Raw genomic sequence first — 13,317 nt, 5'->3', positions numbered from 1 at the left:
TGTGGAGTAGCCAAGGACAGGGAGAAAGGGCCACTGTGTCCCAGACTGGGCACGTGGGTCTGATGGAAATTTCTGACGTGAGCGCTGCTGTTCCTCCTCTCCCCTCCTGCAAACTGGTGGGGAAATGCATCCCCTCACCCAGGGGGTTGTTGCGTGGCTTGGTGTTTGTTCTTTCAGAGGTCCAGTATGTTAAATGAGGTGGAGGACTCATTGAAAAGCACTAATTAGAAACCGCCTGGCCATGTGCGTGCAGGCAGCTGGAGCGCAGTCAGCCTGTCTGTGGGCACTGCCACGTGCGTGGCTCAAACAGCGCAAGCAGCCTGGCGGGGACAGCAGGGAGGGCATTCTGTGGAGATGGGCGCTTCTGGCATTTTAGCTGCCCCAGAGCCTGTATAAACGCCTGTTTTTACACACTTGCAGGTTGACCAAGCTCGCACAGACTCTTGGAGGAACAGTAGAAAGCGCATCCCTGATATAAAGGCTGCTCGGCCCTTTGCCACGATTTCTAATCTCAGTTGCAAAGCCAGCAGCAATTTGGGCTTCTAAGAGAAAAGATTGCCAGAACGTAATGTGGAGGAACTTCTACAGCCGCCTTCTTTGGAAGGGTTTGATTACATTAGCTTTGCGTTTTACATGCGCCGGCAGTACGTGCAAACACAGCCGAGCAGTTTTCACTTGGGCCACTGCACAGCATGGAAAGCTTCAGTCAAATTTGATCAACTTGGAAGCAAACAAAACAAAGGCTGATGAGGAGAACTGGAGGGCAAACCCGGTCACAGCTTATGGCTCCAGCCCTGTTTGTGCAGCCCAGCGCTGGTATCACCCGTGTAGATGTTTAATCCTTTAAACACACTACTACCTCAACAGTGGCAGGAGCAAATATGCCGAGCCGAGGGGGGGAGAAAATATTCCCTTTACAACTGGTTATGCCTCTCCTTTCTATGTCTGCAGGGAGTGATGTAAATTCAGGAGTTCACACTGAAATTGTGGTTGGGTCCCAACGCCAAAGGCAGCCTTGGAACGGTGGGAATCCGAGCGGCCGTTAGATGGCATCAGCCTGTTACGTTTGCTGTCTCCGTTCCCTGCAGCCGGAAAGCCATTAACAAAGAGCTTTCAAAGAAAGTATTTTGGTGGCGATTTTGTGGGCTTTATTCCAGTTCCAGCGCAGCGAGATGAAAGCAGACATCTGGCTGTTGGACTCGTTTTCTTTATTGATTCATTTCAAAATCCAGCAGCGGAGCGGGGCTGTGTCCGGGAGGCAGGAGTCCTCCGCTGCCCTCCATCCTCTCGTGCTTTCGCAACGGGTTAAGAATTTTTATTATTTTATTATTTCTTTTTTTTGCACTTGTAAACTCACTCCACTGAGCAGAAGAATATCCTTGCGTTCAGTATTTTCTCTTTAGCAAACTTGACCTGCAGGCCAGAGGGCTCTCTGCATTTCGGGATGATTGGGGCGGGAGTGACAGGAGTCCCTGGTGGAAGGTGTGCAGGGGGGGAAAAGGGCTGAGAAGCCGCAGAGCTTCAGGTGTCCTGGGGTCAGGGCAGAGCCTTGCTGCTCTCCCCCTGACCCCCACATTGTTGGAGGCTGAGGGTAAGATCTTGGGAAGCATCGCTGCACGTTCGCCCTGTTCTTTTCGCCAAGTGTCTTCCCCTCGTCTTGGTGGGAAACGGGATATTGGGCAAGTTGGAACTTTGTTCTCATTTGCTAAAGTTGTTTTTCTATATTAGACAAACTTGAGACGGGAAAGACTTCACTGTTTGCGCTCATAACTGCTGTGCGTGGAAAATCAGGGAAAGGAGGGAGAGAATGGAGATATATTATTATATATTTCAAAATATATATTATAGATAAATGATATAGATACATTATTATATTATAAGTGATATAATATAATAGTATATATGTCGTGGTCAAAGGGACAGTTGCTCTGAATTGCCTCCAAGAGAGAAAAATAACACCTCTGACAAAAAAAAAAAAAAAATGGAAAGTGCTGTCTGTATGTTTCTTACTCGGGATCTGCCTGTAAATGAAGCACGTAAAGGGAAAATAATGTCTGGAAGCATTTGCAGCATGTGTTCAGCAGACCTTCCGTTTCGGTCTGTCTTGCCTGGCTTTTCTAGTTTCTCCTTCCTTCCCCTGGTCAACATTTGCACTGGATCAAACTAAGAAAATCAAAGGCTTGAGCTCACCAGACAGATGCAGGTGTTTTGCCCTCTGGGATCTTACCTTTAGGTGTGACGTTAGTGCGTCTGTATCACGCCAGATCCTCAGCTTTATGCTTTAAATCACTCTGGGCCGTGTCACAGACCTAGTGCCGCGGCTGAACCGGGAAGGTCGGATATAGTAAATGAAGAGGGAGGGAATAAAGTCTGGCAGCCAAAAAACGTGGGGCTGAGATTTGCTGCCCACCCTGCTTGGCCAGCTGGGCCGGGCTGCTCGGACACAAGTCAGCTCCCACAGCATCCCCACCATTCAGAGCCGTGGAAATTCGGCCCAAATCCCGCTGCCCGGGCCGGCGGGACACCCTCCTGGCTGCAGGGCCCTCCCAGCCCCGATGCTGCGGGGCTGATCTCTTCTGTCGGATAGGTTTTTAATTTTGTTTTCTCTGCCGTCTGTTCCGACCGAAGAATTTAAGTGAAAAACACCGTGTCCTTTACAGTTGTGTGAGAGCGGCTGCTTCTCATCAACACCAAAGAGGGGGAAAAAAATCAATTAGGGAGTGAATCGGCTGCTGGTGTGGACACAAAAGCTTCCCATCGCCGTTGCACAGGGCTGGCGGCGGGGCGCTTCCCCCGCAAGCGTCTCTTCAGACTCACTTCGCTTCGTTTTTTCACCGTTCGGATGCTGCCAAAGTTTCTGAGAGGGCTTTTGTGATTCCGTTGCCGGCGTTGCAGCCAAGGGCTGGCGCTCAGGGCCGGATCCCGGACACCCTCCGCAGCCCACCGGGGCCATGCTGTTCGCACGGCAGAGCTGAGCACTTGGGCTGAGCGTGGGCTCTTTCTTCGGTCTCATCCTTTAGGAGCTCCAACCTACTCTTGCATTTAAATTTCGCCGTGGAAATGGCAGTGGTCTGCGCTGAGCGACGTTTTGCCGAACTCCCTGGGGAGCTTTTGCTTTGGAGAGCTCTGGGGCCGGGAAAAGCGGAGGTGTCGGCTTTGGCTGGGCGCATCGGGGTCACTGCCACATGGCTGCCACGTCGGGAAGGGGACGTCCCCTCTCAGCTTTGTGTCCTCGTCTCCTGCGTTTGGAGGGAGTGTTTTGTGTCAGTCCCCGGCGGGATGCCAGAGGGATGCGGGGAGCGCCTGATGTGAGAGGTTTCATCCCAACTGGGCCAGAGCTGCCCAGCCCCTCGCCTCCCCCGGCCAGAGGAGTCAGGGGCCACCGAAGGCCCTTCCCACATCTCTCCAGGGGGACATAACCAGTATCCTCCAGTGCCGAAAGACCCTGTACCTTTTTCTCTTGCCTGTTTCAGCATCAGAATTTCCAGACACGTTTTGTTTCACGTTTGCATAGCTTGGTATGGCTGCGTGTCTCTGGAGGCTGCTGTAACTTTTGCAAATTCCTAATCTGCAAATGTTATTTGCAAAAACAAAACTGGGGCTCCAGGATAGCAGGACGGTGAGTAGATAAACCCTGTCAGGAATACCTGAAGAGCTCTGGGGCAGCGGCGTTGTCCTGGACACGGTGCTGAGCAGGACCCTTCTGCTCCCCGGCAGAGGCTGCCGGCTGGTGCTGGTTTTGACCGTCGGCACGTCAGCTGCGGGCTGCTCTCTGACCTCCTCATCCCTCGCCTCTGAGAGGTACGGGGAGTTCAAACATTGCCTAAAATGAGGTGCTTGAATTAACAGCCTGTTTTTTCCCAAAGGGCTGAGCACACTTGCCGATGCCGGGAGAGCCGCAGAAGAGCGAGTTGCTCGTTCAGCCCTTGGTTTGATGCTTCAAGAGACAAATAACCCCTGAGCTGCAGCGGGGGGAAAAGCAGCCCCCCAAAGCCAACAGCGTGGTGACCGGCTGTCGCACCTGAGGACCTCAGGGGGATGAAGTTTCCCGGTGAACATCCCAACAACCGATCCCTTTCCCTCTTCTCCATGCCCCTGCGGGGATGGGGAAGGGGACATTGCTGCAGATGGCCGGTTTTCTGTCCTCAGGGTGTTGAAAGCAGCTAATTGACCATTAATGAATGTGCCTTCGTATTAAGGGTCTCGGAGTGTTAATGGCAGTGCAGGGACCTGCCCCGCTGTGTCTCGCAAGCTGGTGCTCGGCGCGATGGCGCTGAGGCTTGGGGACGCTTCGAGTCCCTGTGGTGACAGCCACGCGGTGCGAGAAAGCTGCTGGTGGGAGATCTCCTTCCTTTTCCCACTGTCATGGCAGCTGAATAACAGAGGTTCTGCGAACTTTCAAAACTTGGTTAAATTTGTGTAAAGTTAGTCCCAAGCTGTGCCCGCCTGTGAATGTTGCTTGCTTTAAAAATACTTTTTTATAAAGAAATCTAGCTCTACCCTGAGGCAGTGGGGTGGCCTTGCCTTGCTGGTGCGCCATTGCCTGCGTGTTGGAGGCCGTCCCCGTGTCCCTCTGCGTGCTGAGGTGCCGTCTGCCCGCAGGCCTCTTGGGCATGAAAGCCCGCTCTCTTGGACACCACAGTCCAAAAAAGAGAAAACTGGAAAATAAATGCATTTTATACGTGCAGTTGCACGTCCCTCAGCCGCACAAGCAGTTGTCTGGTATCTCCCCCTCAGCAAGACCAGGCACAAGGGCTAATTGTCCCTGCCTATGGCAGTGGGGTTGGAACTAGATGATCTTCAAGGTCCCTTCCAACCTAAACCATTCTCTCATTCTAATTCTTGCCTTTCCCACACTAAAACCCACCAGACTGAAGCCCAGATGGGTCATGAAATGGAGGACATTTACTTTGCTGCCCCTTGTGCACCACCTGCCAGGTGTTTGGGGTGGAGAAGGGAAGGCAGTCGGGACAGGTAAGCCTTTCTCAGGTTTGGTTATCTGACAGCATCTCCAGGATCTGCAGTACAAGCCACCTGTGCAGAGGGATCTATGGGCCGAGCAGGAGCCCAGCAGAGCGGGGAGGTAAGCACAGCCTGGACTCTGGGGGGGCCTCAGAGATGCTCCAGAGGGCCAAAGCCTTCTCGCTTCCTGACTTACGTCTTCACTGGATGCCAAAAATGAAGACGGTGTGAAAACCCTGCGGCAGCCGCGGTCCATACACAGCACTGTGCCCTTGGATGTCGGACACTTCCAGCCCCGATTCTTCTTTAAGTGGATGGACAAGACAGAGAAGTTGGCAGCCAAATCCACTCAGCAGGAGGGGAACGTGGGGCAATAACTCCCTCACCCAAATATCAACTACCAGTTTCTTATTCCAGTGACTAAACATCCTTCCCTCTCTAGCAGGTAGTAGCAAAGGTTGTCGGTACGTACTCTTTCCATCTGGCTAGACAACTCTCTCCAACACCAATACCTGTAATTACATATATTATGTATATTTGTATATACATATTATACATGCTAATTCTATCTACAGAGGCAGTAAATCATTTACCCCGCCTGGCTTCAGTTCTGTTTTAAAGTTGGCAACAGCCAACTTTCAACCAGCATGAGAAATACGCTGTATAATTAATTAGAGTTTATTTAGATTTATTCAACAGTGTTTACATCTAATAAGTAATTGCATCCATTTAAGCATTGATCTCCTGGCCGGCATGTCACCTAAATGGGACCATTTACCTTCAGCTGGAGCAGCTGGTCCTTCCTGGATTTATTTAATGGGACCAACTTCACAAATGACCTGGAAGAGGCACATTGGGCAGACTTTGCTCTGCCGTGGCCTGTGTAATGGGAGAATATTTGGTTATTGGAGTGACTTTTCTTGTAACCAGATGTTTTGGGCTGACTTTACTCCCTTTGGCTTGACTTCTGCTACTCTAGCTGCTTTATGGTATGAGAGATACCCCGAACTCCTTCTCGGGGCGAGGATGAAGGCGCTATGTCAGTGTGAGCCGGACGGTCCTGCCAGTGCCCTTGTGCCCTGCGGTCTGGCCAGGACACCGGTGGCACCCGCCGCTTGCTGGGGGCTGCTGAGCCTTTCACCAGCACTTTAAGAAAGAACAGTGTCCCCTCCCCTCATATAAAATGAGCTTCGTGTGAACAGGGGGACAAGGGGAAATATTCTTGATGATTTTCTTATTTCTTTTCTCTCTAAGCGTAAAAGTAAGGTACGCATGCGAAAGCCTTCGCTTTTCCTTTCAGCCTCTTCCTCCGATTGAACCCGCCTGGGTGCTGCTGAGAACGCCGCGATGCGCACAGCATCACATGCTGCACGGGGTAGTAAGAGGCACCAAATTTAGCTGGAGAGATGAAAGTGTTTTACATAGGGGATCAGCATCTTTATTTACGTGAAAATAACCTCATCTGAACCTTTGACCCGCGGAGGGTCTGTGTGAGCAGCTCAAAGGTTCCCTGGAGGGGGACAGGCCCCAACCAGCACCTCCAGCCCCCCAGAACCCCACATTGGCGTGGCATGGCTCGCTGAGATTCATCTTGCACCACCAGTGCCTTTTTGGGGCGGATTTTGGCAAGTCACACACATTGCATTACCCCCCTGCAAGACCAGGATTCAGCCTTTAATCCTGATGCCCCCCAGAGCAGGGCAGCCCTGCTGACCCCAAAATATGCTCCCAGCTCTCATTTAGATCCAACCAAGGCTGTCAACGCCCCTGATTTACTGGACACTCGGAGAAACCATTTACTTAGAGAAATTGATATTACAAGAAGGAACCGAAGCAGCGTCTGGGTGAATGGTGGATGGGGTGAAAGGGGATGGTGCGCTCCCTCGGCCTCTGTGTGAGCGCCGCCCGCACCGCACGCGCAGGAGCACCCACCTCCTTTTAACGCAAACCTGTGATCTTGAGCATCTTTAGTGCTTTGACTCTTCGTTCATAACGGAATGAGGGGATGCTGTGAGAGGCGGCTCCGAGCCCTCCTCCCGCTCGGCGGAGCAGGGAACGGCTGCTCACCGGGAACCCCTCCGTGCCCAAGGAGGTGGTTGAAGGAGAGGCTGGAAATTATCCCTGCGTGGCGGTCCCAGCTCCGGCAGTCTTTGAGAGAGGAGAAGCGGTTCTCACCGTAATGAAATAACTTTGAACAGAAGTCTGAGCTCTGCAGTAGAGCCGTCAGGGACGGCTGAGCCTCGTGCACGGTGCAGTTGGTGCCGGGGCACCGTGGGAGCGTGGTGCGGTCCCGGACGCCCCAGACTGCGGCGGGACGGCCAGAGAAGCGTTAGAGCAGGAGCTGCTGTGCCCAGGTCATCTCTGTCATCTCATGGCTGATACAGACTCTGACGCCAAAGCTCAGCCGTTGCACGGCGGGGGAGTTGGAACTAGATGATCTTTTAGGTCCCTTCCAACCAACCTAAACCATTCTGTGATTCTATGAGGAGCACTGGACACACTGCCGTCCTTCCCGAGCTGCTCCGGGGCACGGGCAGGCAGAGGCAGCCAGAACTAACCCATTGTTAGAGGGGTTTTCAAAGGGCAAATTCTTCAGATCCAGGGGTCAGCAATAAGCTTTTCCCCCGCCAGACGAACCGCAGCGGCCGCTCTGCCTGCCCTAGTGCCCACCTTTCTGTAGCCCACAAATGGTTTAGTACCTGGAAAATTTAGATTAAATGGGGCATATTTGCATAAGGCGAAAGAAGAAGGTGTGGTATGAGCAGAGCGTTCCCCTGTGTCAGCCTGTGCCCAGCACATGGATTAAACAGCTTTTGCTGCGTGAAGCCAGCTGGGCTCTTCACGTACACGCATGTGCCATTTTTGGCAGCTGCTCCTAATTTGATAGATATGAATATGAATTGATTTTAGGATTAGATATTGTAACCCTCCTGGTCCTAAAGGAATGACAGCACCTCTTAGCTCCCGCATTAACCGAAGTGCTGCCAGGGCTGTAGCCAGGGACTGGTATGGCCATTCCCGTGCTCCAGCTCCAGCAGCAGGGAAGGATGCTCCTCCTTACCCGTCGGCTGCCTCACCAAAGAGCCAGGATCCAGAGCCGGGGTACAGTGATGCCCAGTGCTGTGCTTGCCCCGTTGCAGGGATAACATCAAGTTCCTGACAGTTCCTTTCATCCCATTGCTCTTCCGTTGGCACAGTGTCTCTCCTCTGCCTCTGAGTTACCTGGCCAGTCTCGTTAATGCTGGAGGCAGCTGCAACGATCAGAGAGAGCATTTAACGTCAATAGGAAAAAAGAGAGTGGTGTGGGATTATGGGGGTGGGTGTATACACGTATATGTGGATACCTGTATGTATGCATTGAAGCTTCTAAAGCTCTCAGCAAAAACATCTTGGTCGTTTCCACTTTTCATTTCATCTTCTCCAGGATTGCTGTCTTCCTCAGCCGTCTCTGCTGGTGAAAAAAAAAAGTGCAAGTGTCATTTAAGGAAAAAAAAAAAAAAAAAAAGAACATATTTAAAGCAAGAAGAATCTGTAGAAGAATTTCTCTGTTATGTAGATTGAGGTTTTATATGTGTATAAAATTCCCCTGGGAAGCGTGGAGCTGCAGCCACAAACTTTCTTTGCTTGGGCCTTGCTCTGCAGGGCTCCCGCCCGAGCGCTCGGCTTTACCCGCGGGGCCTTAATCACCCGCTTACCTGATTTGCCGGGGTTCAGCTGTGCCCCTCCTGTGCCTAAAGCTCAGCCCACCGCCCCTCAGGGAGCACTCGAACCCTTGGCCAGGCCCAACCCCGGTGCTGCCAGCCCGTGTCCCCAGGGACACCGGGGCAGAAGGCTCAGGTTCGGCGTCTCCTTCGGCTCCTGCCCGAGGGCTGAGCTGCAGCGAGGGGGATGGGGAGGGACAACCCCAGCGTAAACAGTCGGGGAGGGTGCTTTTCCAAAAAACGTTTTGATTGAAAAATGTATTGATGTTCCTTCTGACTAGGGAGGAAAGGGTAAGACAGGGCTGAGACGATCATCAAATTCATTCATCAGTGCTTCATGAGGTGCTCTTTAATTTACCATCCAACACGGCTTACACTTCGGGCAGGAGAGCGTGCTGCGCTCCGGGGTGGCTGGCCGCCTCTCCCGGGCTTGTTTGAAAATATTGCAGGGGATGGGTGGAGGGGCAAAGGGCTCCTTGGCCCAGGACTGTAGCGAACGAGAGCTGCTCCGGCAGCGCTGCCGAACCTCTGCCCGCTCCTGCCGCTGCTCCTGCACTTGGGAAACAACGGCGGGATGCGACTCGCCACCAGCCGTGGCTCACCCGTGCGCTCCCTGTACACGAGAGACAAATCATTAGAAATGAGGACGTGTGGTAAGTTACAAACAGCTCCCAGACACCAGATGAGCAGGAGTGAGGTTTGCTGTTGCATCGCCCACTCTGAGATGTGCTGCTGCTGCACGGGAACACCGGGACCTACCCCCAAACCTGCCCACCGACAGGTGCTCTCTTCCACCCCTGGGAGGAAATGTGCACCGTGGGTACTGTGCAGCTCTTTACCATCACCAACGCAGAGCTTTTGGCACTGTGGAGCTTTGGAGGAAGCCGGCAAGCATCCCGTGCCCGCCCGCCGAGGGTACAGCTCTGGACAGGCAGTGGAGCTGCATCCTGGAGACCGCCCGCATCCCACAGGCAGAGCGCTCAGCCGGGGCTCCCCAGCATCCCCCATGCTGAGCAGTCCAGGGATGGGATGCAGGACCCCGGCGCCATCCCAAACAAGTCTTCTCTCTGCAGGGTGAGGCAGAGCAGTTGAGCTCCTGCAGTGGCAGACGGACCCAGACTCCTTTTCCATTTCTGGGTGGGATAAAAAACACCCACCCCATTGTTCGCATCCGTCCTCTAGAAGTTTATAAATAAACCCCGTTTCCCTGCTGGCTTTGTGCTTTTCCATTTTGACGCACCCTTGACTTCCTCCTGTTCCAGAGAGCTTCAAACAAATGGCCCCTTTTATTTTTTTTCGGTAGTTGATTGTTTGCTGCCTCCCAGCTTGTGTCCAAACGGGCGTCGGTGGCGTCCCCTGTGCCCAGGCGCACCCCGGGTGCCGGGTACCAGGTGCCAGGATGCCGGGCGCCAGGACGGGGTTATCTGACCGTCTCCCGTAAATTACCCCACTTTGTAGGTGTGGACGTTAATGTGCAACTTGGTGACAAAGCAGCCGGTTTCATCGCGTGCGTGTGGCGTGTTAGCGAAAGAAGGAGGATGCTGAGCAGTCCAGGGATGGGATGCAGGAGCCGGGTGCCATCCCAAACAAGTCTTCCCTCTGCAGGGCGAGGCAGAGCAGTTGGGCTCCTGCAGAGCCACGCACGAAGTGGGTAACCCACGGGAGTCAGTGCTGTGCAGGCAGGATTGCCCACCCACCATCCTAAAAATACTCAGGGGGTGTCCAAAAGCAGGTGATTCCCCAATTAGTTTTAATGGCGATATTTCCTTTCTGAGCATTTTAAAGCTCACTGCATGCTGGAAATTTGCAGTCCTTTAGGAGTGACTCTGACTAGCAGCATAGTTTGTGTAAATATTTAAGGAACACTCAAATCCACCCACGATCTGCGCAACGGCCCTTCTCTCTGTATCAATATTGGAGATTCCCCATTTCTATCTATTTTTATAATACATGGCTGTATCAGACGTGGTCATAAACGCAGGTCTGTGCCCCGGGCCAGTACAAGGAAGGGTGTGTTTTGCTTTTTCAGTGCTCATATTGTGAGGACAGGCTAATTTTTAACTCTCTCCTTCTCACTTATTTGTAGCATCTGGGTGAAATCTCCCTCCGCTGTCCGGAGCCTGGGGTGCGAGGGGAGCCGGGGATGGCAGAGATGCTCTGAGCACCACGGTGCTGCAGAGCTGAGGGGAGATGTTGTGGCTGTGGGATGAAGCTTTCCCTTGTTTATTCCTTTTTTACCTGCTTCTGCTGAAGCCAAGGTCCTGAGAAACACCGAGGGCCCACACTGGTGTTATGACAGCCCTTCTGCTTCCTAAGTTAAAGACGTGCTGGGTTTTTAATCTCCAGCTGGGTGATTCCCAAGCGCGAGCAAAGGTGCCACCCCCCATATATGTGCTCACACCACTAAGGTTAAAAAACAGCAGAGAGAGAAATCTTAAAATACCTTTGCATCCGAAATTCAGGAAAAAGAAAAGAAAGCCCAAGAAAAGGGGTGCGCTGAGCTGTACCAACCCGTGGCCACCCCCTGAGCTGGCACACGGCAGCCCAGCCCCGGTGGCGTTGGGGGCACTCCGGGCTTCACACCGGCTTGCCGCAGGGCAAGCGGGTGTCTCCTGTTATTTGACATTTTCCTTCCTCCTCCTGAAGGCCGAGACGTCCGTCGCTTCACATCCCGCCCGTGTCTGGAGCCACCAGCTCCAAAGCGGAGCAGAACCAGACGGCAAAGTTTCCCCGCTCCGCTGCCTTTGTGTGCAAACCGGGTTTATCTGTATTGTTTGACCAGCGCTGGCAAATTACACCCTGCCTAATGCGTCGTTAGGGAGAGGCAATTAAATACCAACCCAACGAGTATTGCGGCCAACGTGACTGGGGAGAAACAGCTGCAATCTGCACGGCAGCTGGGAGAGACGGGTGGAAAATATTAACCTTTTTATTTATGTCTTTGCTCTAACCTCCGCCGCGTCTGGCTGCTCGGCTGGGTGAAACCTGCGCCGGGCAGGGTTTGGCAGGGAGCAGGCAGGGGTGACGCCTGGATCCGGTGAGTTTTCACCGGTTTGGCTTCAGCCTAAACAGCCGACGATGCCCATCCTGCGCAGTGCTGGGTCAGCTCACCGGCGGCCGCAGGACTCTTTGCTTTCGCCCTGCAGCCCCATCTCTACCCTTCTCTGGCTGCTGAAGCCCTGTGGGCTGCTCCAGCTGGCGGTGGCACCGGTGGCCACGTCCTGTACACCCCCATACAACTCAGTGCTTCAGCCCGGTTGCCCATCAAATCAACCCTGGTTTTCTACAGTGTCTTCTTCAGCACCCGTGTGCCCCCGGCTCCCGGCACCGAGCTCGTGCCGCTGCCATCCCGCCGCCAGCCTCCTGCACCATCCCCAGGCGGGATTTGCTGTCCCCATCCCGCTTCACCCACCACGACCCGCAGCACCTTCCCTCCAACACTGAATCACCCCAAGTGTTTTGAAGACAACGAATCCTGTTGCTAATCCTGGGCACCCCAATACATCCCTTTTTCTCCATACCTGGGAGGCTGTGAGCGCTCTGAGGGATGGGACCATCTCGCTGTGGGCTGTTTTCTCGGTGTTAAACAAATAAATGCAGGTAGGTTTGAACCAGGATCTCTGGGATTGGCTTCCTCCAGGTGCCGAGGGCATTTCTGGGTGGATTTAGAGGGGTACCTTTGCAAACAGCATCTTTAAACAGCACCGAAGAGGTGCTCATGGCGAAGCTCATGGCAGCTGGAGCAGGCGATGGGAAAATCGCTGTTGGAGTCTCACCGCAGCCACGGATTTCAACTGGCTGATGTGGACCAAGTCATCTGCCACCGAGTTCAGCAGTCTGAAAAACAGAGCAGATAATTTGTACCCTTCTCTGTCACCGGCTTTCTGAGAGTCAACACCCGCAGGTCTGTAGGGTGTTTTATGAGCCCTGAATGAAGGGTGGCCGTAGGAGTGCCCGGGCAAGGAACTACCCAGCGGAGGGCAGCGAGTTGATAACACAGAGCCAACACATTCCTGCTGAAGGTGCTGCCGGGGACACGCTGTCACTCCCTCCTGTCCTGCATCTTAGGCTGGGGGCAGCTGGGGCACTGCAAGGCATTTTATTTGGTGTTACTCTTCAAGCAATTTGCTCTTTGAGGGATCCTACAGCATCTGAGCTTCTGGGGGAAACAACAGTCAGAGGCCTGGAGAGGACAGGGAAAGGGTTAAAAGTGCAATGAACAGGTCACACTGATTTTTTTCCTTTAGTGATTTTTCTAGGCCAAGCAATGCAACAGATCAAATCTCTGCTTCAGACACGTATCTGACAGTGCCATGTGAGAAGTTGTTAGTGGAACCAGAGCAGATGAGGATTAGTAAATGAGCTGCAAAGTGGGTAACGCGCTGGCCGAGGGGAGCAGAGAGGCTGGGGATGTCACCCCCGGCTCCGCAGAGCCAGGACCGGCACGAAAGGGGAGTCGGGACTGGCAGCAGTGGGTTTTGCTGCGATATGGTGGGTGTGAGAGGTGGGGATCTCAGTCGATTGGAAGGAAATCAGGAGCTATCCGCGTGGCATGGCTGCGGGTGGCAAACCAGGAGCTGAGATGCCGTGACTTGCCAGTGGTGCCGGTGCAATGATCAGCCATGTCAGGGGCAAAGGTGGGGGTGCCAGGTGG

This window comes from Vanellus vanellus (genome assembly GCF_965231255.1).
Source record: "Vanellus vanellus genome assembly, chromosome: 7".
NCBI lineage: Eukaryota > Metazoa > Chordata > Aves > Charadriiformes > Charadriidae > Vanellus > Vanellus vanellus.
Note: the sequence above shows the minus strand (reverse complement) of the source record.